This window comes from Haliotis cracherodii, unplaced genomic scaffold (assembly GCF_022045235.1).
Source record: "Haliotis cracherodii isolate W230 unplaced genomic scaffold, xgHalCrac1.p SCAF_16, whole genome shotgun sequence".
Taxonomy (NCBI): domain Eukaryota; kingdom Metazoa; phylum Mollusca; class Gastropoda; order Lepetellida; family Haliotidae; genus Haliotis; species Haliotis cracherodii.
This window is the reverse complement of record NW_027266271.1, coordinates 16,170,916-16,197,526: the sequence shown is the minus strand read 5'-3', so window position 1 is coordinate 16,197,526 and position 26,611 is coordinate 16,170,916. Positions and strand designations below refer to the sequence as shown.

Genomic DNA, 26,611 nt, shown 5'->3' with positions numbered 1-26,611 from the left:
CTTTTGCTGCAAAGACATTTTTGAAAAATGCAAACAAGCAAAGCCATATCATAAAATAAATAAATTGATAGTTTGGGTACTGACGGTAGCATAGTTACGTAAGTACAGACACAATCGTCAATTTGTTTTTAACAATAACGGTGTATCCAGATACTTGAGCCAGAGTGAGGGTGTGTATTGAACGAGTTTAGACGCTATTTATGAGTTTATGTTCCAATAGAACAGCGGTAAACACTTGGATCGCTTCTATTGTCGATACTCTTAGCATAAAAATATCTTATGAATATGTAAATGGATTTATTTATTTTATTCTATTCTATTCTATTTTATTATTTGTCGCTTTTATTTATCGCTGGAACAGCTACCAAACCAAGTTCTACTTTGCCTACCATAAACCTGAAACAACATAATGAACTCGTTTCCGTAAACAAACATTTCTTCTTAGTGTCTAGTTTAAATACAAAGAAGTGTTGTTTTTCTGAATTTAACGAAATCTTTGAATAAAGTCTGTAAAAAGTGAAGACAATATTATTTCTGTATGAATTGGTATTTAGATTATCTGATTCGTTGGAGAAAGAATGATAAAATGCCCTGAAGGGTACTTCAGAGTCGTTCTGGCTAATAAAAGGAGTCTCGAAAAACAGAACTAAATTATCAATATTTCTTTAATGTAAAAGCGAGTAAAGCCGTCTTTTGATTCAAGATCAATGAATAATGATATAGTATTTGCATAATCCATGCTTGCACAATGAATAACTAGAATTTCAATTGTGCACTGGTCTAGTGTCACACCATCTCAATATAGAAAGTCCGAGCTGTGCGTGTAGATTTCATACTTTCGTGATTGGTAGATAAATGCAATTTCCTTTGCTGTCTTATTGAGCTTATTATTACTATATATGTCATTACAACTTACTTCTTCAGATATCATAGAAGTTGTGTTGTGCTCAAACCAATCTGTTTGGAACTTTCTAGAGAATATGATTTCTGTACATCCTTCTTTTTATGTTACGCTTGTGATTATGAAAATTGACATTGCCACATATAAACATATAAATATAACAGTCGAAGACAGTGTGATAGATGGTGGCGCCAATAATTTGAAGGCCAATTTGTATTCCGGGATACAGAAATATCGCTAGTTCTGTAATATCATGTAGCACAAATTCATCATAGAAGACTTACCAGAAGTGCTTGATATACATAGTTTTCGGACAAGTATACATATAATATGTTTGAAGTGGTTATATTTAGCATTTAAGCGAGATTCATTACATAGACATAGAATAAGAATAGTGATTGCATTCAAGCGTTAGTCATAATATCTTCACACATTTTTTAGGTTGGATAATGGTCCTCTAGAGATTTCAAACTTTAATGGCACTAAGAAATATTGGTAAGGTAATTACCATGTTCATATGGCTGACAACTAGCCATTTCTTCTTACCTGTGTACCAAGTGGGACTTGTGACATGGCCAAAAACATAAGTTTGACTAAAATGAGAGGAAAAGATCGTTTTTTTAAACTACCAGAGAAAACCTAAATATGAACAAGTGGGACACAAGACTTTTTACAATATGTTTGTACCGTTTCTATCTGTATCTCCAAAGAACTCCAACTTGGGTCAAAGACTTGCCCAAGTTCATATATTAGACAAACGCTTTTGGAAAACATCTTTAATCAGCCTTTTGGTCACATTTTAGTCTTGTTGTACCGCGAAAAGTCAAATTATCATTCCTCCGAATACATTTAATTTTTTTTTTGTAAAGGCAAAAGGGGCCCTAAACACACCTTGTCCTTTTAAGGATCTATAAATTTTCAAAGACAGAAACGATTTTTGTAACAGAAGTTGAGCAAATATAACTGCGTTGTGATTAACATAGGTTTGTCCAGTGTTAATGGTACTGGCCAGGGTGGTCAGATTTTGTGTTGGATTACCTTAGAAATATTAATTTTTGCCCTGAGCAGAAAATAACTTGCTTCAGTGTAAACCTCCAGGAACTGAAAATCTACCCTGACTTGGGTCATCCTTGGGTCATACATGAGAAAGAGTTCTATGCTACACTTCTTTTTCAAGATAATTATGTTAGAATGAGTTCTATGCTCTATTTCTTGTATAAAAAATATATATAAGAATAAGTTCTATGCTCTTCTCCTTGTATCGAGATAACTATGTGAGAATATATATGCTATATTCCTTGTATCAAGATAAATATATAAGAATGAGTTCTATGCTATATTCCTTGTATCAAGATAACTATATAAGAATGTGTTCCATGCTATATTCCTTGCATCAAGATAACTATATAAGAATGAGTTCAATGCTATATTCCGTGTATCAAGATAAATATATAAGAATGAGTTCTATGCTATATTCCTTGTATCAAGATAAATATGTGAGAATGTGTTCAATGCTATATTCCTTGTATCAAGATAGATATGTGAGAATAAGTCCAAAACAAAGACAGTTTTGCAACATTGATCTTCCCCAGAGCCAAAAGTGTTCATCACTGAAGGATGAAGAGACATGACATACGTAGCAGTTTAGAGTAGACGTATTTCAATCAAAGAGATAAAGCGAGTCTTTAAACTTTTCTTTCGCTGTGTCAGTCCCCGGGATAAATAATTCACTATTCATTTAGTGGCGCAGTTCTTGTGAAAGATCACTTAAATCATTGAACAGGTTTGTTCCAGGAGACGCTTTCACTTGGTGTTTTCCTTTGAGCCAATTTACGTCAGAATTTGAACTTCAGCGTCGCTAAGTATTTTTATAGCCTTCAGAATATCGGTCGTGGATTCCAATGTGTGATTAAGCGGGTTGTAATGAAAGTCGAGTTTCATGTTGACAACCCTTGTATGTGACGTTTTTGTCTGATCCATCATAAGTAATTCACGCAGGATTTGGTCCGCTTTTTCGTTCACACACAGCTGGTTACTGGCAAAAGCCTAATAAGTTCTTTTTTAATTTAGTAAGGGATCGTTATTAAAATAAGCTGGGTTTTTTCTAAATGTTACCATCTGAGTCCCGTAAGCCGTCTTGCGTGCAGATAGGTTTATGCCTTCTTGATAATGATTATGTGTTTTGTTTTTGTATGTTCAAGCAGTTCATAGGGCGTAACGTGCTGGGTAAAACTTTAATTCCATTATGTTAACTCGCGTTGCAGGTTCGTGGTTCAACGTTGAAAATTTATATTACTTCAAATTTTAAAAAAACACATAAATAACGTTCGAGGGCTTTGTACATTTGGCAATAAAAATAGCTTCACGTTGTTACATCTTATAAAACCTTCAAATGTAACCTCAGTATCAAAAGGACAAAAATCAAATGTGTTGTTTCATCAACCGTAACCATCATGCTATTCTTTCCTAAATGTAACGTGTATGCCTTATCAGATTTATGATGTACAAATAGAAGTAATAAAATAGAAATAGAATAATATATAACTGGTTTCTGTTGGTGATCATATTGTAGCCACTGTGTATGAAGACCAATGACATGCTAATTCATGATTTTCTTGCCATGTCTCTGTGTGGTTACAGTGGAATTAGTAAAATGATTTTGTCATATGTGTTGTATATATTTGACATTTCTAATAACAAATAAGACAACGATCCCATTTAAAGAACACATATTATCATCAATTTTGAGGTCCGATGCAATTTCCCTGTACCACATGTTGCAGAGTTTTTTTCAGCTGAACAATTGACTTGCCTTGGCATGTGACACGCTGTCAATGTCAAATTGTTACTTTACTAACAACTGTTTACACGCTGGCAATGTCGAGTTGTAACTTTACTATAAGCTGTTATACGCTGTCAGTGTCGAGTTATTACTTTACTATCAACTGTTTACACGCTGGCAATGTCGAGTTGTTACTTTACTATAAGCTGTTTACACGCAGGCAATGTCGTGTTATTACTTTACTATCAACTGTTTACACGCTGGCAATGTCGAGTTGTTACTTTACTATCAGCTGTTTACACGCAGGCAATGTCGTGTTATTACTTTACTATCAACTGTTTACACGCTGGCAATGTCGAGTTGTTACTTTACTATAAGCTGTTATACGCTGTCAGTATCGAGTTATTACTTTACTATCAACTGTTTACACGCAGCAATGTCGAGTTGTTACTTTACTATAAGCTGTTATACGCTGTCAGTATCGAGTTATTACTTTACTATCAACTGTTTACACGCTGGCAATGTCGAGTTGTTACTTTACTATAAGCTGTTATACGCTGTCAGTATCGAGTTATTACTTTACTATCAACTGTTTACACGCAGCAATGTCGAGTTGTTACTTTACTATAAGCTGTTATACGCTGTCAGTATCGAGTTATTACTTTACTATCAACTGTTTACACGCAGCAATGTCGAGTTGTTACTTTACTATAAGCTGTTATACGCTGTCAGTATCGAGTTATTACTTTACTATCAACTGTTTACACGCAGCAATGTCGAGTTGTTACTTCACTATCAGCCGTTACACGCTGGCAATGTCGAACTGATACTACTACCTTTTAAACCATTATCGAACTGTCAATGAGCGACCTGGTTCCATAAACCGCCGATGTCAAACTGTCTCTTGATATGAATGACCTACCAGTATACTTTACAACTCACAATATAGGCAATATTGTCGTGATTCCCCCACCTTGCTGGAGTTTCATCAAATGACCCGTCTTATGTTTGTCCCAGCCTGTCGCGTTAGATAGTAGTCACCCGATATTGTAGATCCCTTGTACTGTCTGCTTAATTTCTGTAACTGCCCGAATCATATTACGCTTAATAAAGTATGATTGGTAATACTAAATCACGCCCCCGCGAGACATAATCGTGACAGAATATAACTACATTGGAGAGAGTGTGTGTGTGAACTGAATACATAGTAGGCGTATCTGTGTCTACGAAATAAGTAATATGAACTTTCGCCTTGTCATGTTATGTAGAACACAAGAAGACTAAATTGTAATCTCTATAAGGTAAGGTAGTCTTATATTTGGGAGTTTGGAATATTGGCTAACCGTTTGGACTTCATTGAAAAACACGCCATTCGTTGGAATTAACAAACGGTTACGTTGATAATTAATTGTTCACAGATGTTCTCCGAGATTGTCTATCAAACGTATCACTGACCCACTGAGTATGGTTTTACGCCACTTTTAGCAATATTCCAGCAATATCACGGCGGGGGACACCAGAAATGGGCTTCACACATTGTACCCATGTCGGGAATCGAACCCGGGTTTTCGGCATGACGAGCGAACGCTTTAACCACTAGGCTACCCGACCGCCCATCAAACGTATCATATCGTTAACAGATTTATATATGTCACTGTGATGTAATCAAAGTTTGACGTCCCAATGGAATAGAGTTGACAGAAATCAGCGCCCTTTGGTGCAGGAATACTTTCATCTGAAGTCCAGCCTATGTCACGTTGTTGCGTGTCAGCTACTGGATCGTGTATAAATATGTTACTTATAGATTATCGATGAAGTGCAATGCAGTATTGATTCTACCAAGACTTTGGACAATGTTTGATTCTGATTGGCTAAAAAGGGTTATCCCCTTTCCTATATTTTTAAGTTAATCCGCACAGAAAAAAAAACATCATATGAAAACATCGATTTATCGACAGCCTACGCATCCATGCATGTAGCAATGGCTGCCGATAACCAATTAGAATATTGTAAACGTTCGATACTAGAACAACAGCTTACCAAACATAAGATCTATAAGTTTAGAACACACACGGTTAAGTAAAACACACACTAACCACTGAGTTAGGTCACAATATACCTCTTATTTGTACAATTGAAACCTCGCGATCCCAAATGAAAATAAGAGATATCGAAGCTACAGTGGTTCTACATCAAATTTCAAAACAGTAAGTTTATCTCCTAATTGAATTGACCTGCGTACATGCATACCGTGTCTCTCAAAAGCCGTAATATCAGCTCCTAAACACATGCCATGCAATGTGAATGTGTCAGGTGACCTTTTCATAGCTATAATTTTGGAAAAGGCTCTAATTCTCAATCGTAGGAAGAACGTACATGCGTGTATTTAAATCACGTGAACGGCGTTATATTGATACTTTGGCACGAGATGATATCAATATTGGATTAAACTATTTCTGGTCGTCATCCTATTGCGTCAGATTACTGGTGCATGCATATGCCTATTTCTGTCTTCCTTCTCTAAAAGTACTTTCATAATTAGACTTAGAGGTGGCAGTTTGCTATGTTCTGCCATTCCGTTTGGACAGACTTACAAGTTTTTGGGATGGTGTAGAATTGAATTTTGCATTTTTGTGAATGTTACATTGTTTTTTTATTAGAGTTTTTTTCTGAGCATATTTGAAAGTGTCTGCGACTCGTCCTGAATCTGACTGGTGGTATCAGCCAGGATGTAAACGTCATACATATAAGTCACACTGCGGACATTGTACATGAAAGTTAATGGAAAGCAATTCTAATTTTCTCGGAGGCAGTTTGTTATATATTTGAGGGTTAGCCTTGTTGAAACATTGAGTTCAGGCGGTAGCGTCTGTGTGTGGGTAGCACTGTTTACAAATTTACAAATTGGGTGCTAAAAAATATGTTCGATGCAATTCCCTATATTGACTTGTACCATATGTTCCCGTGTTTTGTCATGTGAACATTTGACTTGCCTTTGCATGTGTTTGTGACGGGTGCTACCGGTGGGACTGGATACGCTCACCTTTTCGCGAACAGCTGGTATCATTACTCCTTGATAGCCATTCATAAACACATGATCATTTTTTGGTAGAAATCGTACAAAGAGTATGGAAAGGGTTTTGTCGCTTCTATTATAACTCTGTGGGAGGCATTACGCCGTGCCATTATTTCTTTCGGGGGAAGTATGACATGTAACGTTTGCTGATTTCTTAGAAATGGTTTGTGATATAAATCATGTTGTCTGTGGATAACACGGTACATACATTTTATGTCTGGGAGGCAGGATGTTATGTTTTAACTTTTAGTGTCTGGCAGGAAATACGTTATATGACTATTGATGTGTGGTAGAATGTCATATAACTCCCTGCAGTCAGGATGTAAATTAAAAACGCCAATAATCAGTCTCGAATATCTGCCGAAAAAGATTCCATAGGGTATGAAAGGCAAAATAGTGCTGAAGATTATATACATGGATCACTGAAAATCATTTGTAACACCGGAGGTTTCTGTCTGGAACGTAGAATGGTATATAATTATTGCTGTCTGGGGGTAGCATGGTATTAAGTCCCTTTGTGCAAGCTAGCATAGTACATAACTATTGTTGTGTCGATTTACAAAGGTATTGTCTCGAGGTAGCTGCTTATAATACTTTTGACTGAAGGGAGCATAATATTGTCCCAGTCCTGATCCTGGGTAGAGCGGTGACATTGTTGTTGTCTGGACATGAGCACGACATTTATGTCGGATGGTCTGAATATAGCAGGATATGTTGTTTAGATGTAGCAGTGTCGCTGGGTAGCAGTCTCCTGTCTGCGACGTGGCCTGGTATAGATCTGTTTTCTTTTTTTGAAGATGCTATGTTATATTAAAATATATCTTGCTGTCAGGAAGGATCCATATTACATAACTGATGCCGCCAGGACAGGAGCACAGTGCATATATGTTGCTGTCTGGAAAGGAGCAGATTATATAATCTGTTTCTATCTTGAAGGAGACACTTATATCTGCAGGTGATATTTTATGTCAAAATATATGTTGCTGTCTGGAAAGGAGCATAGTATAGCATATGTTGCTGTCTGGAAGGACACATATATCTGCAGGTGATATTTTATATCAAAATATATGTTCCTCTCTGGAACAGAGCAAGGTATCATATGATGCTGTGTAGAAGGACACGTATATCTGCAGGTGACATGTATTTGTGTTGTAATGACAATGATATATTAAATGTCACTGTGTGGGTAAAGAAAGATGAAATACTAGTAGCTGTCCATATGTTGCTAACATCATAACATAACATCTTTCGAACTTCAGGCCCAGTAGGACATCAGATATTCTACACACAGCTATAAACCAAATATTTATGGATTTTATCAATATTGTGTTATCGACAGTCCGTCATGAAGGAAACAAGTCACGTGCTTAGTCTAAAACTGACGCGGACTGGGATACTGTGAATTGCTTTCATTGATTTCAAACAAAGACCTAAATTGTTGGAAAATAGATTGACGGTTACAAAAACAAGCTAATACTGGTATTTAGTAATATCCTAATAGCTCTGACAGAATAGGTTGGTTGGAAGAACATACATTAAACAAAACATGTTTAATAACATGTTTGGAGGCTGTTCGTTGGAAACTTGCCTGGAAGATCGGTGAACGTTAATGTCATCGAAAAATGTTTTGAGCCATGTTTACTTTGACATGTGGGAGCTTCGAATACAATGCATCGATGAATAGACCACAGCTGAACTGTTTTATAATACGTAGGTCGAATCTCAACTAGCATTAATAAAACCAGAGACGATGAGCATCGATGGATTATCAAATTAGATTATGATGCATGGAATAACAATAAATAAATTATAAGATCACTTTATGTTAAAGGTCACCTTAACATCGTAAAATGATCTCAACAATAGCAATGTTTGGTTAATTGTTTTTGTTTCAGTTTATTTATGGGGTCCATTTGCTTGATTTAACCGATTTAACACTCACCGGATTGACAGATGTCTATTTCATAGATATTTATTACATTTACCGTTTAGATTAAACTGCCTGGTAAATGCTATTCCACAGCAGCTGGAAATATTACATTACTTTTCGCTAACACTTGGTGTTATCACTATTTGACAGTGACACATTCTCACGATGTAGTTGGAATCGTACAATCGACTCTGCTTTTGGCAGGGATTTTTTATGTACATAAAAGGCTTTTGTCGCTTTTATTTAAAATATATTTTTTTTATAAATGTTTTTTTGTTTTTCAGAGGGTGCCAAAAATCGACAAAAATACCGAGTCAAAGAAGCCCCAGATGCATTAAAAAGTGAGTTATGGCGTGAAACCATGTTACCATTCCTAATCAATAGCCCATTCATTCACGTGAGTGACGTGACTATGCGAGGGCGGCACATGTAAGGAAGCAAGGTGCCAGCGCAATGCATTAACCGAATGCAGCATCCGCCATGAAATACCCATTTCCTCAATTGGAAATTTGCGTAACACAGAGACTAAAATAAAAAAAGATAAGTCATAATATGATTGTTTTTTGTACATTATCATAATTTCGACATAGCAAATGTACTTTTGCATGACGACATATCTTTGCATAAAATACGCAGATGGCCCCCGGAGCAACATTATTAACATATTCGACCCCAAGTCTGTTATGTGTATGCTTGTCTGCCGGATAATGAACTGAGACAGCCATTCAGTTATAGCAGTCGTTAAACGTAAAAACTGTATCGTTTAAAATGTATTATGCAAATTAAACGAGCAGAGGAATGACATATGTCCATTGACAACTGTATTCCCAATGTTTTGCCCATGTTTACTTTGATAGGAACAGTATTTACCTAAATGTAACGTTATACTAAACTCATATTGATGTTGGGAGATTAGGTCAGTGGTTAATCGGCAGATCCCGGGTTCGATGCATCTACGTGGTATGTACTTTTGATGTTAGGTGAAACGAAAATGTTACTTTAGAGTTGGTGTAAAACAAGTATCTCTTAAAATCATACATATTTGCATGTAGTTTCTCAAGAAACATGAGACAGGATTCATATAATCTAACAACATATACATGTAGCATGGGACTTAACTGTAAAAAAATATATATATATATTTCGAACTCAGTGTTGACAAGCATCCCTTAGATAAGCATGCAAAGTTTCATTCATGTAGTTTCATTCTTCAGTAGTTTCTGAGGAAACATTTCACAGATAAAAATGTTGGAGCAGGAGCCATAACTCTGAAAAAAATGAATTTAACACACCAATTTTCGACCTCATTTGAGGTCGTGACCAGTAAGATAATGTGTAAATTTTCATTTCTCAAACTCAAATAGTTTTGAGAATATTTGTCCAAGTGGATTGAGAATCGGACGGACTAACTCCGTTCTGATATTCACAAATAATAGATTGAAAAAAATGAATGAATTGAAGAAGCGTTTTTCATAGCAATTTCCGCTACATTATGTTTCTAGAAAGAACCAGTGAATTATGACCTTTGCTTGCATCTGAAATAGCACCACTTGTACCTTTTCCTCAATGTACATCTGTGGACAGTTCACGTGTGTTGTCTAGTTCTCTATAACGCAATGTACTATCCTGTGAATTAACGGCCCTGTCTCTCTGATACTCGATATACACAAGAAAGTAAATGTGATTGAAGAAAGGGAATGTTTCTTTTAGATAAAATCGTCAGGTAATTACCCTTCCCATCCTAACACGCGTGAAGGCAGACAAAATCCGCCCTTTGACTCTATCCGCGGTTCGACGCACGTCACAGCCAGACACTAAGCTTTCAAAGCTTTATCACAGGTAATGATGGTAGTATGAACACGTTCTTTATCCCGCTGAAATCCACCTACTAGTATTTCAAATAAAGGCCTAATAAGATCTGGTAATGTGATAAAATGAGGTTGCCAGATAAGCAATGCCATCATTAGACCTGACTTCGTGACTTGATGATCATTAGATGATAGACACCGTGTCTGTATTATCCTTGCTCTAATGCCCAGTGTTTCAAGAACATAAGAGTCAGAGCTGAAAATAACTTGAAAAAATGTCCGTGTTCACCTGGCGTGATAAGGAAGTTGAGTTGATTAAAGGAGAATCTATACGTCAAAACCACCGAGATGTTCGAGCCTGTCACTTGCTAGCGCCACAGAGTGCAATTGCGCTCCGCAAACTCCAATGAATGGTTATTACTGCAATAACAACCCCGGGTGTCCAGCTCCAGTTATATGTGACTGTTCCGGTCGATATGCATTGGTATATGTCTGCAAAGGAGCATTTTGTAGCCGCGAATGTCATAAAAATAAATACAAATAGGGCGGTTGTTTTTCTCACTGTTGGTACTTTTTTGTTTTCAATCCTAAACGCCAACGTTTGGAGGGTCTGGAGAAGATGATATTTCAGTTAAAAGTATTTGAAAATTACCCAGATTGTCAGAAGGGCTGTATTCCTGGTAGCAAACCTGGGTACTCTCCGAAAGTCAGTCAGATACCAAACCCAACTCACCGAGAACAATCTGGAGTCGGACAACTTGGTATTATTATTGAAATCAAATGAGTTTATTCAGTAAAGGAGACACCGGCCCATTAAACGAAGCATATATATCACATTGAAGCGCATTGGAGCACTGTAACAGTACACAGTAGCATAAGGATATTGATCATACATGAGAGTCGAGGTACTTTTGTCGTTATTTTTAAAAATGCTAATATTATATACCTTTCATATGGAATTGATGATGCACATAGTCTTATCAATCTATTATTGCAACCATTCTTATCCTCATCCACCTCACCACCACCCCAACCATCCATCCTCCATCCTCCATCAGCAATCAACAATTTTGAGGTTCCAGTGACACTGATGATTATATCTCTCTGGGAAAACTTGGTAAGGCAGCATACGTTTTGCCGTCTTATCTGTCCGATGTTTTAAATAGACGTAATGATATGCATTCTGGCATGAGATCAACTATGGAGGCCAAGTCCTCCGTTGACCATAGTCAAGGGTCATGGCGTGTCCTATTCTGCTAACATACACGGCCTCCTGAACGTTGCTGCTTGAGGAATGTTCTCAAATGAATAAATCATGACGATGACCGGCGATAGGCTAATTGTGACATGCACACTGGCAAGACAGTACCAAGTCTCATCATTACCGGCACGAGGAGACCTCTCTGGACCGCCTGTGTTCTTGTGGATAGAGCAGAATGACTGTGGTTCGATCCCCGGCCGCGTCATACCGAAATACATTAAACTACGCCATGGTATCTCAGTTGGCTAGCACGATAAAACCGGAATTAGTCCAGACTAGTACAAACAGCCACACACTTAGATTAGGATTTGGGGATGTCTGGCTCTTTCAAGCATATGGTAATAAAACCGTATTTTTAAATATGTTACGTCAACGGTTAAAATACAACTTTGTTCAGGTTTGTCATAGTGCTTTACCTGAAAGCCCACAAAATGGCTTATCATGCACAGTTTAAAACATCCATTTAAAGTGAGAACTATTTGAGTTGTATTACAGTAAATAAATTCAGAACCACATTGACTCGTTTTCGGCTTAGTTCTCACAATTTAGAAATTGAACGTGGACGACATTATAACATTCATCGTGAATTTAGAAAATGTAAAGTTTGTAACTAAAACCATATCGAAAATGAATATCACTTTTGTTAATTTGTCCAGCTTATAGCCATCGTAGGCAAAGTTAGATAAAATCTAAATTTTACATCTTTCCAAATATTCTGAAGTTTAATACACTACTGTCATCGCCAGACCCTATTATCAATATCAATACAGCAACGTACTTGTTTTAAGCCAATGCTGTAAGAACACAAATACTCCAACATGGATAATGTGCAGTTATGTTAAAACTGCTTTAGTTAAAAAGCAAAGAAATGTGTATTATATCTCATTTGCACCCTAATTGTATTTCGTCTGTACAAAAAGGACCGTGGCCTACAAGTACTGAGATAAAAGTGTACGTAAGCACGCACGCACGCACACATACACACAAACACACACTCACTCACTCACTCACTCACGTGTATGAACGTCGCTCTGTAAGTGCAATCCTTGACCGCGATGTTAAAACCCATTCCGACGCGACCCAGGATATATATTCCGAGAGCAAGACGAATAGTGGTATCACACATTCTCCTTAAAATATATCCTGAGACACTGATGTCCACACACTGAAGCCATGTTAAGATCGCCTTAGATAAATCCCGGGAAATAAGCCCGGGGCTTACCGAAATAAAGAACGCAAGTCTCAACAAGTAGGCCAAACTGATTTGTTTCATGCCTATAAACAAAGCCGCTCAAACTATAACCAAGAATACGTTCATTACATTCTTTTTATGACACCACTCTCTTATATTAACAATAAATGCAGCAATACCCTTTCAATATTGATATATCTGCTGAAAGCAGAGTCCATTGTACGATTCCGACTATCTCATGAGCATATGATACCAGGTGTTCGCGAATAGGTGTGCGTGTCCCGCCCCACTGGTAGCACACGTCAGAAAGAAATGCAAAGACATATGGTGCAAGTCAAATTACGGAATTGCATCGGACATCAGTCTCATCACTGATGCGTCAAATTAATATTTGGAAATGTCCTCCACATGTCTACCATAAAAGGTTTTGAAAGCTTTACTGAGGCCTTGAATGGTGTAACCTTGATCAAACAACTATTGAGCTCGAGTCGTATGACGTGTTTTGAAATCTTCGTAGAAACAGCATGCTCGACTGTACCGCAACAGTTGTGATACGTAGACACCAAAGGCTGAAGCTGTAGGAATATTGGTCGACCAAAAGGGAAAGTTGATGGCATCCAGTTTTGTGGAGAGTGTTTTATCACCCTGAATCTATATGCATAGATCTAAATATGAAACAGAAGAGGCAGTCTTACTAGTTTGTTTTATTTCTTGTTCAGATGGGTGAATCAGTGGAAGGGAATTGGCTATTTAATGGTTATTGAGCGATATCAGATCATCGATATACCTGAAGATAAGATAAATTCTGATTCATATGCATAAAGAAACAGATCAGCAGAAGTGGAGCAGAATATGTGCCCATGGGGATGTCTACTTCTTGCCTAAAATTGTCTTACCCTCAAATTTTACATAGATGTTATCAATGAGAAAGTTAGCATTTCACAAATTGTTTTCTCAGTAACATTCAGATACTCTTTGTCAAAGTGGCCTGAACGCCTGAAGGTTCCTGTATCTGGAGGTAGCTATATCAATGGTCACCACGTTTTGTAACAAAAGCCCAATTGATGAAAGAATGCAGTTTTTCCTTATGCTTGTCATGTGGGATAGTCGTGTACAAAGTTGAAAAATCAAATGTGTTGTCGGAATTGAACGTGGTTCTTTTCTGAGATTATAAAACGTCAAGTAAATCCTTTGACGTTTTGAAAATCCACAATGTATTTATTCCACTTGTCTCAAAAACATTATGTGAATATACAGAAAGTCCTTCCTCGATTGTATAATGTTTATGGTTAATCTGTGAGACGGGGATTTAAGGGAATATTCGCTTGACCCAGCAATATATCTCTCTTCGTGAGGACTTTTATGGAATTTTGGAATCAAGTACTAAAGGGGAATGGGCATGCCTACAGGTTTTAGTCCAGCCAAAAAATTAACCTTTTGATGCACTGTTTGAGCAGATTTTTTCCCCCGTTAACATACTTGCATCATATGTGGCATTATTTGATGTGTCACTTGTACCAAGTTCTATGATCTAACAATTTATGTGTTGTTGCTTTCATATAATGGTTATGTTATTTGAGTCCTTTGTCGGTAGGAACAACTACTTCCTACAACAGACTTCAGATTACAGCTGGCTCGGACAGAATGGGTTTATTCCAATTTTGATTCCTCATTTTCAGTTTGTCCATTCGACAAGGCACTGCCTCACCCACTCAGGCATTCAACAGGTTCCTCTTCTCTGTTGGCCCATTTATTAGTATAACGTTTGACAACATCTATAATGATTTTAAAGCTGGAAGGAGGTTACTCGCGATATCTTTGTACATATCGGAATAGGTGACAAAGGTTGTTACAACAGAGAAGACAGCTGTGATTATATGACCTGCAGGTTTGTAGCAATATCATGTGTCTTGACAGCCACAAGTAGTTGAATTTACATCATTCAACATTCTGCAACACGTTCGAACAACTGAACTACCTGGATGCAAAGGTGGTGTTCGTATGGGAAAATGGAATTGTTGGTGGTTTCTTAAATTTGAAATATTGTGGCACATTTTGGGAAACTGATTTTTGTATGAGAATGTTACTGAAAATTGAGGCATCAATTAAATTCCCTTGTTTGGCAAATTTCAAGTTCAAGAACATGACAGTCTTTGTCTGATTTAGCAGAGTCTGTTTCTAGTTTGTGCAAACGTTTCAAGGCAATATCAAGGCTATACTCTCCAGTCGATACTGTGGGTTTATACTGTTTATAGGCGCACACATCAGCTGGAGTCGTTTAATTTCTTTCAATGACAAGGGGTATAGTCTTGTTCTTACTCGGGCAGTCACCCGTGGTTTCCAGAAGGAGATGCACCAAATTTTCCAAATGAATGATATCATTTGGCTTTCGTCTTGTGACCATGGCTGCGTCAACGTCTTTGGGATGCAAGAAACAGATCCACACATACAGCGGTGAACAAATTATGAATGGATCACTGAGAATCAGTGTTGACAGGAGGTGTTCGCGAAAATGGTACGATTAACCTAAATAAATATATTTTGATATCATGGTTCCATGAAGAATACTTTTACAAATAAGCCTTATAATAGGAAAATAGGTGTCTTCAAAATGAGATAAAATAAAGCTTTCAACTACGCCGGAAATATGTACGCTCAGGAATGAAACTCAACCCAGTCTTATAAATAAAACCAACAAAACCATTTCTTTGATCTTAAAAAATATCTGCACAAGTCTTTGTAAACGAAGCCCAGCGCACAATGATATCACACATTCAAGCAATGCGGATTAAAATATGCCCTCTGCATAAGCCCAGCGCTAACTGTTGTGCAAACTATTATTCAACCATTATCATATCCGATCATAACTCCCTCCGTCCTCGCATCGATTAGCAGCTTCCAGCATCCTCCAAAATGCGTATGGAGAAGGTTTCTTAGACAGTTTCCTTTAAATCTTCTTTTTCTTTAAGAACGTGTAATGCCATCGTTGGGAGGAAATCACGTCCCCACTCAATGCAGCTTTCAAAATAACCCCATTGATTGCAGCTCTTATCTCTGAATGATGCATTATGGTTGCAACTTATCAGGCATTTTATGTGTAACTAGCGCCTGCAGCGCTGCTCTTAATTGATGATAGAAGATATCCTTGTTCTGAAGTAACGTTTGATGGTTCCTTAGATATAAAAATGTCTTTTCATTCAGAAGAGCATAAAGGAATTAAAGAAGCAAACTTATCTCCATTTCATTGTGAACTTATGACAATTACATTACAAACAGACTTATCACAACAGCGAAATTGTTATTGTCAAAAATTATTCATTCGGTGCTAAAATCAATATGTGTACATTGAGATGTACAAATATTTTGAATGATGGAAATGTGTGCGTGTTTAACATATTGTTCCACCTCGATTATCTGACGAAACAAATCCCACTGGGCGTAAAAGGCAAAATGGCGGTGAAAGTTATAATGGATGACTGATAATCTGTGATGACACCAGGTGTTCACGAAAAGGGTACGCCTGTCCTGACATGTTGACTGATATAAATAGTCGGACTCTAACCCATGGCAATAACCACTTGGCTGAATCACAAGCCACTCTGCGAGTCTTAATACTTAAATCGAATTACTCTGAACTGTAACTTTCATGTTAGATGTTTATCACTGACGTTACCAAAATACGTCAAAGTATGGATGGAAATTATTCCATTCCAAATCATGTTAGGCATAGATTAATGGCGCCATTTCATATACACAGTTAAAGCCATATATGGAGCAAACTGAAAACTGGAATCAACATCACAGTGAGAATAGGAGAGACGTCACGGACTTCACAGCGACGTCACCGACGAGAGGAGCGTAGACACTACTCGGATATTGATGACTCAGAAGGTTTATCTTCTCTGGTAATGAACTAATATAAAGACAACTGTCCACTGCCGCGTCAGTATGTTGACACATATGATACACACGTGTCTCAGTCTAACTCAGTCAGCCTACCAATGTAGTTTTATGCGCATGTAAGATTCATCAGCGTGTTCTTGGATTCCGGAAAGGGTTTTGTCGCTGTTATTTACACGCTACGTGTGTAACCACATAACCTGGTATATCACATGCCTGCACGCTGACTAAATCACTAATCTGTCATGAACCTTAATTCCAACCACTACTATCTGCACACAGTGACTAATAAATGACGGTCCTACTACCACAGGCAGCCCAGCCTATCCCGTGGGACATCGTCCATTGATTTCCAACAGGCTGCAACTCTCAATGAATCAAACAGGCTGTAGTCAGTGTTAACTATCAGCGGTGGGTGAAGTGAGTTTCAGTCGATACAAGGCACAAATCATTTACACATAACCATGGAATGTACATCTTCCCGTTTCTATGTGTTCTGCGTGGTGAGTATTTTATCAACGTGTATTTAGTGAAAGGTTTGATCATGTAGATGGCTTTGTCTTCGTGATAGTATGTAATGAATTCAACGTGAACAAGAGATTGATTCTAATTTGTGTTTCAGTTTTTATTTAACTGTGTTTTCTTAAGGAGGTCGATGTTAGCCTAATGGGCACAGCGTTCACTTATCATTTTGATTGTTGGGTTTGATTCTCATGTGAGTACGATCTTTGAATACCATTTTAGGATTTTCGATCCCTGTTCGTAAACATATTTATGAAAGTATTGCTTATTCATACAGAGTCATCTACACTAAGACCGCCTCTGTGGTAAAGTGGATAGTGCTTCTGTCTGGAAGGCTGGAGGTTCGTGGTTCGATCCCCGGCCGTGTCATACCAAGAGATGATAATAAGGCACTTGTTGTTTCCTTGCCTGGCGTTCGACATTAAGGGGATAAAGCAAGGATTGGTCGTCTCGGAGTCAATATATTGTGTTTGTATTAAACTGCGGTATGGCAGGCATATCAGTGGACTAGCACTGCAAAACCGGTATTAATCAGGACTATAACACTCGGTCACACGCAGGCACGCACACACGCGCACACAAATCGCTACACAAGTGCAATAACCTTAAACGCAACGTTAAATCCCATTTTACTTCACCTCATCCACACCAGTTCTATAACATGTTGATATAAATAATATCTGGCATCTGTTGAAGATAGAATGAGTAATGAAAATAAATATGAATAATAGATGTATTTTCTGTATAGGATTTGAAGAATGCACCAAACCGCAATGTTGTAAATAGTAGTACCGTTTCCTCCCACATTATTCACGTTAACCCTCAGCCTGGACCAATTCACATTCAATGATGCAATGATCGTGGATTGGTTCCCCTGATTATGTTTGCAGGAAGGTCCGCTGCATGACCGTGCTCTTGGTGCCACCAAAGGGTCTAAGACCGGCATCACTTTGATGCGAGTACATCATCCCACATCAAACTGACACTCGGGGATATAACTGAAATACTGCTCAAAGGGGCGTCAAATCCAAATCTTTCACTCAAAATTTTACTAATGGAATATCTGCTCTTTTGCATAGTTGAGCATGAATGTATGCACGTCATTCAAAAGAGTCAATGACGTTATGAGCACAACAAACTTGCAATACTTTTATAAGTTTTAATATATTAGTGATTTGAATATATATAAACCATGTCGATACAACTGGATAATGTCTTCCATCTTATTTCGAGTACAGTGCCTTAGAGTATGAATATTGACATGGATTGGACAGAAAAAAACTTTTATCAAGACTAGCATATTCATGTTAAGGATATAGCATGGGCCTTTTGGTGAACACCTGGTGTCATCAATGATTTTCAGTGATTAATTCACATCATTCTTGTACCACTGTTTTGCATTTTATGCCCAAGGGAATCAGTTTCGGCGGAACATCAAGACTGGTTATTCTCTGGCGTTGACGTTTTATATTTGAGTAAATCATCATTGAATATTTGCAGTTGAAAAATGGTAATGTTGGCATTCCTTACATATCACACATGATTCCAAATGCGAGAGATGCGCGGTGGTGACTACAATGAATATTATCGGTGACAAATGATGACTGTTGTATACATTGAAAGTCAGTGACAAGTTTAATATATCCTACTCGATCATACGTACAGAAAAGTCACTCTTCATTTGATAAGCGTGGGAATGAGTCCCGAAACCTCGGGAAAGAGCAAAGCTAATATCTTGATCATACCCCTGGGTACTGTCAACGAATTTCTGGTAATTTCCCCAAGCTGCGATACATATCTTCATTTCCATGGTTGTATTGTTACAATTATTTCAGTGAACTGTTTGTAATAGACGTACCTATTGGACTGTCGGCTTGCTATATGTCGGTGGCTAGTTCTTTAATTGTTTGCCAATGCGCCGTTGCATGATTAATCCTGAAAATGGTCATGTCACTACCGCAGTGTATTAATCTTTACCAGTACAGATTTATATTCGTGTAATCTTTTTGTTGTGCACACTGGATAATACATCGGATTTTGAAACAGGTCCTGAAAGGAATATGTTACATGGTGTGTACATGGCGAATGGTGAGGTTTGGTAACCTACAGACGGACATTGATGCAAGGTAGATCTTCAACATTTTGCTTGACGTAGTGTACTGTCGAATGGTGAGACTTGGTAACCTACAGACGGCCATTGATGCAAGGTACACCTTCAACATTTTGCTTGACGTGGTGTACTGTCGAATGGTGAGACTTGGTAAACTACAGACAGCCATTGGTGCAAGGTAGATCTTCAACGTTTTGCTTGACGTAGTCTGCTGTCGAATGGTGAGGTTTGGTAACTTACAGACGGCCATTGATGCAGGTGGACCTTCAACATTTTGCTTGACGTGGTGTACTGAGGAATGGTGAGGCTTGGTAAAACACAGACGGCCTTTGATGCAAGGTAGATCTTCAACGTTTTGCTTGACGTAGTGTACTGTCGAATGGTGAGGTTTGGTAACCTACAGACGGCCAATGATGCAAGGTAGACCTTCAACATTTTGCTTGACGTGGTGTACTGTCGAATGGTGAGACTTGGTAAATTACAGACGGCCATTGATGCAAGGTAGATCTTCAACGTTTTGCTTGACGTAGTGTACCGTCGAATGGTGAGGTTTGGTAACCGACAGACGGCCATTGATGCAGGTGGACCTTCAACATTTTGCTTGACGTGGTGTACTGTCGAATGGTGAGGCTTGGTAAAACACAGACGGCCATTGATGCAAGGTAGATCTTCATCATTTTGCGTGACGCAGTGTATTGACGCACATTGGTGCTGGACTACGTGACAGCTAGACAGAGACACCGTCAATATTTGCCTCCACTATAGGCTGTGAAAGATTCCGGGATGGACGTCGGGGTGCACAGCAGGGCAAGGTCAAAGGTCTAACTAAATTCAAGCATTTAGTATTTTTTGGAACCAGATTAATAGTTATAAGCGATCTATCGTTTAACATTTTCTGAAAAAGTTTTTGTTTTGTTTGTATTGTTGGTACTTTTTTTTGTTGTTTTTTTTCCTTTTTGTGTGTCTTGTTTGTTGTTTTTGTTTCGTTTTGTTTTGTTTAGGTTGGTGGTGGTGGTGGTTAGATGGCAGGATAATTTATAAGTCACTGCTTGCCTGTTGGGCAGGATACGCTTACCTTTTCGCTGAATATCAAGACCTCGTTTCTGTAAAACATAGCGCTAAATGTTCTAAACATAATTGCCAGCCTTGTTTCAGTGTTGTTTTTAATTCACGCAGAAATAACAAATAGTGTCGAACACGCATTGAAAGCGTGTATAGATGTTTTCTTTTTCGCAAACACCTGGTACCATCACTATTTAATAGTGATGTCCATACACATTTTCATGATATAATCAGAATCGTACAATGGACTTTGCGTTTAGCAGATATTTCTGATGATCCTCGAAGGGGTTTTGCCACTTTTCTTGTATTGTGATTGTAACATAAATATTGTCAATGCTAAAAGTATATACTATATTTGTTATATTAATTTCGTTATAAATGTGCTGGAGTCAATGCCAATGGTGTGTACATACACTGGAATCACTGTCAATGTTAAATAATCTGTTCTGAATCACAAACAATGTGAAACTAACAGGTCAATTTTAATACGCATACTTGAATCACTTTCAACGTAAAACCGAGTTTGTATTTAATATGTAAACTGAATGACTGTCATCGTCAGACGGAAATGTCACGACCTTTTATTGCACTTGACGAACTTGACGCACCGACCATATTTTATTAATGCACTGGAAAAACTATCATCGTTAACGCCACGACCTTTTAAATTACACTGGAATCACTTGCAAGGACCGTATTTCAAACACTGACTATAATTGTTTCGTATTATAATTGTTCTGGTATCAAGGGATAGAGTCAGCATCTCGTGAACTCTCGTCCAGATCGATATGTCAATACCATCATCCAACTATTACCCACACAACTTACATCACCTGAATACTTCATAAGCATGCGGTCTAGCAAGTACAAAAGAATATCGAATACATGTCAAATTTCCTTACAGCAAGTATCTGGAGCTATTGTCCGTTTATAGAAGGAATATTTCTAATTGAATATTGATCGTGGGAAGTGTCTTTCAAGGTTCTTGATACACAGAATAAGATGTGCCGGAGAAGAGATCACATGTTCATAAAGCCTCAATTGTATTCCATAAACCTGTGTTTCCTTGACCAAGAGCTTTGCTCACTGTTTGCTTTTCTGACAGAGTCTTTCTGTTCCCGTTCATTTCTGATAATTTTCCAAACTTCCAGTCAGATATGTCTTGCGGTTTTAGGCCTCGATGTCCTAATCCATTTTTGATGACTTTGTAGACTTCCAATAAGATATTTCTTGTGTCTTTGGGATTTGCTGTTCCCTTCCATTTCTGATAACTTTCTAAACGTCCAGTCAGCTATGTCTTGTGTCTTTAGGCCTTGCACTCCTCATTTATGTCAGATAGTTTTCCAGACTTCAAGTTGGATGTGTCTTGTATATTGGGCCTTGATATTCCCTTCCATTCCTGATAACTTTCTAAACTTTCAGTTAGCTATGTCTTGTGCCTTTGGGCCTTGCTCACCCCTTCCATTTCTGATAACTTTCTAAACTTCCAGTTAGCTATGTCTTGTGTCTTTAATTTAGGCCTTGCACTCCTCATTTATGTCAGATTTTTCCAGACTTCAAGTTGGATGTGTCTTGTATCTTGGGCCTTGCTGCCCCCATCCATTTCTGATAACTTTCCAACCTTCCACTAGTTAGCTATGTCTTATGCCTTTCATTTCAAATATGCGTTGGAATTGACTGCTTTCTCTTGTGTTTCACAGATCAAAGCATCACTTCAGGTTGTCTTCCCACAAAAAGCAGATCATGATCTGATCCTTCTTTCAAAATGACACCGACCTCAAGGAAACATTTCGATATGCAGCCATATATACAGTGCTAACATATTAATCACCCATCATCCCAAAATAACCATGCATTAGAGAATATTTCAGAAATGACACATTAGATAGGAATATTGAAGCCTAAGGGCTGTAAGTATTTTTATCCTGTTAACGTTTTGAGAATAACTAGTTTTTCGTTTTTGTGTGTAGGTTTTCGGATTGCCATATGTCGCATACTCTGCAGCATTATGCTGATGCCTTTAAGCAAAGAAGACAAAGAACCCGAAGACAAAAAGCTACATCTGGCTCCTATTGTTATTATCTTCATCATACAGTCGTCGTTCAAATTTAATCCTCGCCAGGCACGCATTTCTTGTATTGAGAACACGCTGGCAGCACCTTCATAATAGATAGTGTGTAAGCAGTGGAGACGTTCCTAACGCATCCAGAGATGCAGCACACCGTGTTACCAGAGGAATTCCACCTATAATCGCCTCATGAATAATACTTTTGTTGTTTTGAAATACACAAAGAAGATGCTGGATGACTCATTGCGTACACAAATAGAATAGATCTCAGCGCTGAAGTCAATAGCTATCGAGTCCATTGACGTTGCCAGTGCATTTGTTATAGGAAAGGATATAGACCACGGAGACTGTCATTAAATATGTCTCGTTTGAAATGAGTACTTTGTTTTATGTGTTTCAAAAGACTAAGTAGATGTGATCCGCTGCCGCCAAACGCATTACGATAATGGAGTCTATGTGTGGTGTGTTTAAAAGACATTAAAGGGGCAAGGAATAATCTTTTTAAGGGTACACTAACCAACTTTCAAATATATTAAGATGTAGCTTTGAAATGACACCAAAGCAGGGTCTGATTTCGTACCGAGGTATTAAAACTGCCGCCACTGTGTTGCAAAATGAACATATTTCCTAAACGTTTTTTTACTTATAAGCAGCAGTAACAAATAAATATATGCGCTGTTGTGTCACTCAGTCTGGATTGCCTGCAAATCGTTTGATTTTTTGGTTTGTTTACACGCTTCCGCCGCATTGCAGCAATGCAACAAACAAGCAAACTGTTTTATGCGTGTGTGTTTTATACGTACTGTTTTTGTGAGTGGCGGTGTGCTACCGGCAGGGCAGGAGATGCTTACCCTTTCGCGAACACATGGTGTCATCACTGATTTTCAGTGATCCATTCATATATATTTTACTGCTATTTTGCCTTACATGGAATCTGTTTTGTCAGATAATCGAAATTGGTTATTCTCTGGTGTTGACTTTCTATATTAACATCAATACCACTCGTAAAAAAGCGATCATGTAATGAAGGAACAGATTTGTAAAAGAAGAGCATCGTGCGAGTTTCCAATAATGCTGTCATCTTGAATTAACTAAATATACTAAATATATACAACTTTCTAATAGAATCTGCAATGATGTAATGATATTTCTTTAATGATTGGGAAATGTAGTCTATAATTGAACAATACTGACAGAAAACACAGAAATACTGTTCTTATACCCAGGAGGATAACATTATTCTACTATTGGCAAGAAAGCAAGGCCAGGCTGATCTAATCCTGGACAAATCAATCATCGAATCAAATCGGATTATTCCTTCTTGTCAAAAACAATTTACTGTAAACCTCATTCAGTTGAACAATGTTGTTTAAATTCTTCCCATTAACCAGATATCTTTAATCTTGACATCACCGTTTTCTGTAGCCTCCCTTCAGAGATGTCAATGGCCTAAATTTGGCCATGAATCAGGTGTCCGTGTCTGATCAAATTTCGACTTTGCCCCAAACACATTACTTCTTGTTTTGTAAGTTACGAGCTTGTTTTTGGTACTATGTCAGCAGTATGTACCAACTCTACACCGACTTGTTTATTGTGATCGATTTCCAAACCGAATTGTGCAAACCAGCTTTGCTTTCGTTAAAACCATTTTATTGGCGCCCGAAAGCCGATCTGTGGCTAAAGATGTATACATGATAATTGACACAAACAAAATGGCTTGATTGATATAGCGAGATCGTATTTACGCAGTAACGTTGGTATTGACTTGCATCTTGATACGTATCTATTTATAAATGATAGTGATTCATAAACACAGTCATAGTCATGATATAGTTGGAACCGACTCTGCTTTTAGTGAAGATTTCTTATGATTATAGAAAGGGTTTTGTCGCTATTATATACGCAAAGACACATGTTGAAGCAGGATTCACAAGAAGAATCATCTTGACAGTTAAAGACAGGGATAGAATTGAAAGAATACATATTGATGATACCAGATCCTACCCAACCGGAGGCACCCATCGCAAACACATGCAAAGGCAAGTCAAGTGTTTACCCTGAAAAAAAACACTTGAGAATATTCTTCACGTCAAAATACGCAATTGCATCGGACATATGTTGTCACTGATGCGTCAGATTTGGAAATGTCCTCCACGTATATACAATAAAACATTTTTGAAAGTTTTGCTAAGTCATTGAATGTTGTAACCCTGATCAAACAGCGTTTGAGCAATGGTCGTTTTGTTTACGCTCTTTGAAATCTTCGTAAGAAGGACATGCTTGAGCTCAAAATATACATGCTCAAAATATATGAAATGTGGATACCAAAAGCAAGATCTCCTAAATTCAACTATGAAAATTTGTTTTGGTGTGATCAAAATGTCAAGATGTATCATGGTGTGTATTGAATTTCAAATGCCAAGATGCATCTTGATTTTAATCCAACCGTTAGCATGAGTCTTGACGTGAATGATGAGAACTTCTACTACCAACTGCCCACTAACTAACATGTGTTCTTATATGAAATCAATTGTCAAGATATGTCTTGGCGGCGGGAATCCATTTATTACGATATGTCTTGTTGAGAATACAACTACCAAGATATGTCTTGAAATGAAATAAATATCTGTATTGGCGTGAATACTGCTACCTAGACGCCAAGATTTGTCTTCATGGGGTAACAAATTGGCAAGATCAATTTTGATTTAAATTTTACAACTGTCAATCTTTCTGTTGGTTTCTATGACAGTTTTGATGTCCATCATGGTAGCGTGTATCATTTTATTATTTAAAGTTAAAACTCTGGAACCATATGTTATGTCATGTCGGAACACGGCTTCAGGTTTCCTCCACAGGGAAATCTGTGACAGGATCCTGACCGCTCTATCTTCCAGCCCCTGGACACTAAAAAACTATCCTCCGCCAACCCACTTCGTCGTGACCTGAATCCGATTACTGTTTTACACAAAGGTTAATGACTGTACATGGATAATGACAAATTCCTAATCAGTGTTGGTCTCCATAAAAACAATAGTCCTTCTTCAACAAGTCTCTCCCATCGTTTCAACACCGTCAAATCTCTATTTCAATCCTACTTTACGCCCTTACTCTCGTTACCGTAGCTGCAAATTGCCATACAAGCCCTGCTTTACGGGATAGCAAAGGCAACAGAGGCTTTCGACCTTAATTGACTCGGCACGGGTAATTTTCAAGGAAAACACGTTTTAGCGAGTGACTGTCATTCCAACCGGAAAATCCGACATTAATTTAGTAGTATACTGCCTATCGCCTGGAAAAGAGGCTTAAATTGTACCTTACGTAAATGTCGAGGAGCTGAGTTTAACGAGAAACATATTTGGAGACAGTGTACATGAGGATCACATTTTACTGGCACTGTAGCACCTTCACCGCAGTCAAAACGATCACTGTAAGGACATAATGCAGATTACAGCTGCAGATAGTGTGTCGGTGTCCCTTCGTTAGTTCTACTTACAAGCCGGGGCAATAAGACCAAAGCGTTGGTTGTGACAGATGCTTGGAAATGGCTGGAGGTTTTCCTGCAAAGTCTAGAAAGTTTCTGTCAGGAGCTTCTGGTCAGGAGTAAACTAGACACGTTAGCATTTCATACATATGATGATTTGTGTCCTGCTGCGTATTCTGTGCTATATACTCTACATATTCTACATATGCTACATATTCCCCACTGCGTATCCTGGTCTAGATATTGCCTGATTTTTCTTCCTGGCCGGTTGGGTAGCCCAGTGGTTAAAACGTTCACTCGTCACACCGAGGCTCAAGTTCGATTCCCCACAAGGGTACAATGTGTGAAACTCATTTCTGGTCTCCCCCTCGTGATAGTGTTTGAATTGTGTGAAAAGCTGCGTAAAACCATAATATTTTGCTGCTTCGTGATCTGTCCTATATAGTCCCTGCTACATATTCCCAACTGTCTATTCTGCCCAAAATATTCACTGCTATATACTTCTTACTTCGTATTTT

The 26,611-nt window shown here is 38.0% G+C and overlaps 1 protein-coding gene across 2 annotated transcripts in view; it reads left to right on the top strand.

Moving 5' to 3' along the window:
* The window catches only part of LOC139463416 (tripartite motif-containing protein 2-like), a 74,537-nt gene that overhangs the window by 26,095 nt on the left and 21,831 nt on the right, over positions 1-26,611 (top strand). The window contains exon 3 of one of the 2 annotated variants that reach the window (XM_071244673.1): positions 8,974-9,030. The gene's annotated coding sequence lies outside the window, so the exon portion shown is untranslated. Of the gene's footprint in view, positions 1-8,973; positions 9,031-17,267; positions 17,354-26,611 lie in introns of those variants that run through there. The other variant, XM_071244674.1, reaches the window with a different exon arrangement.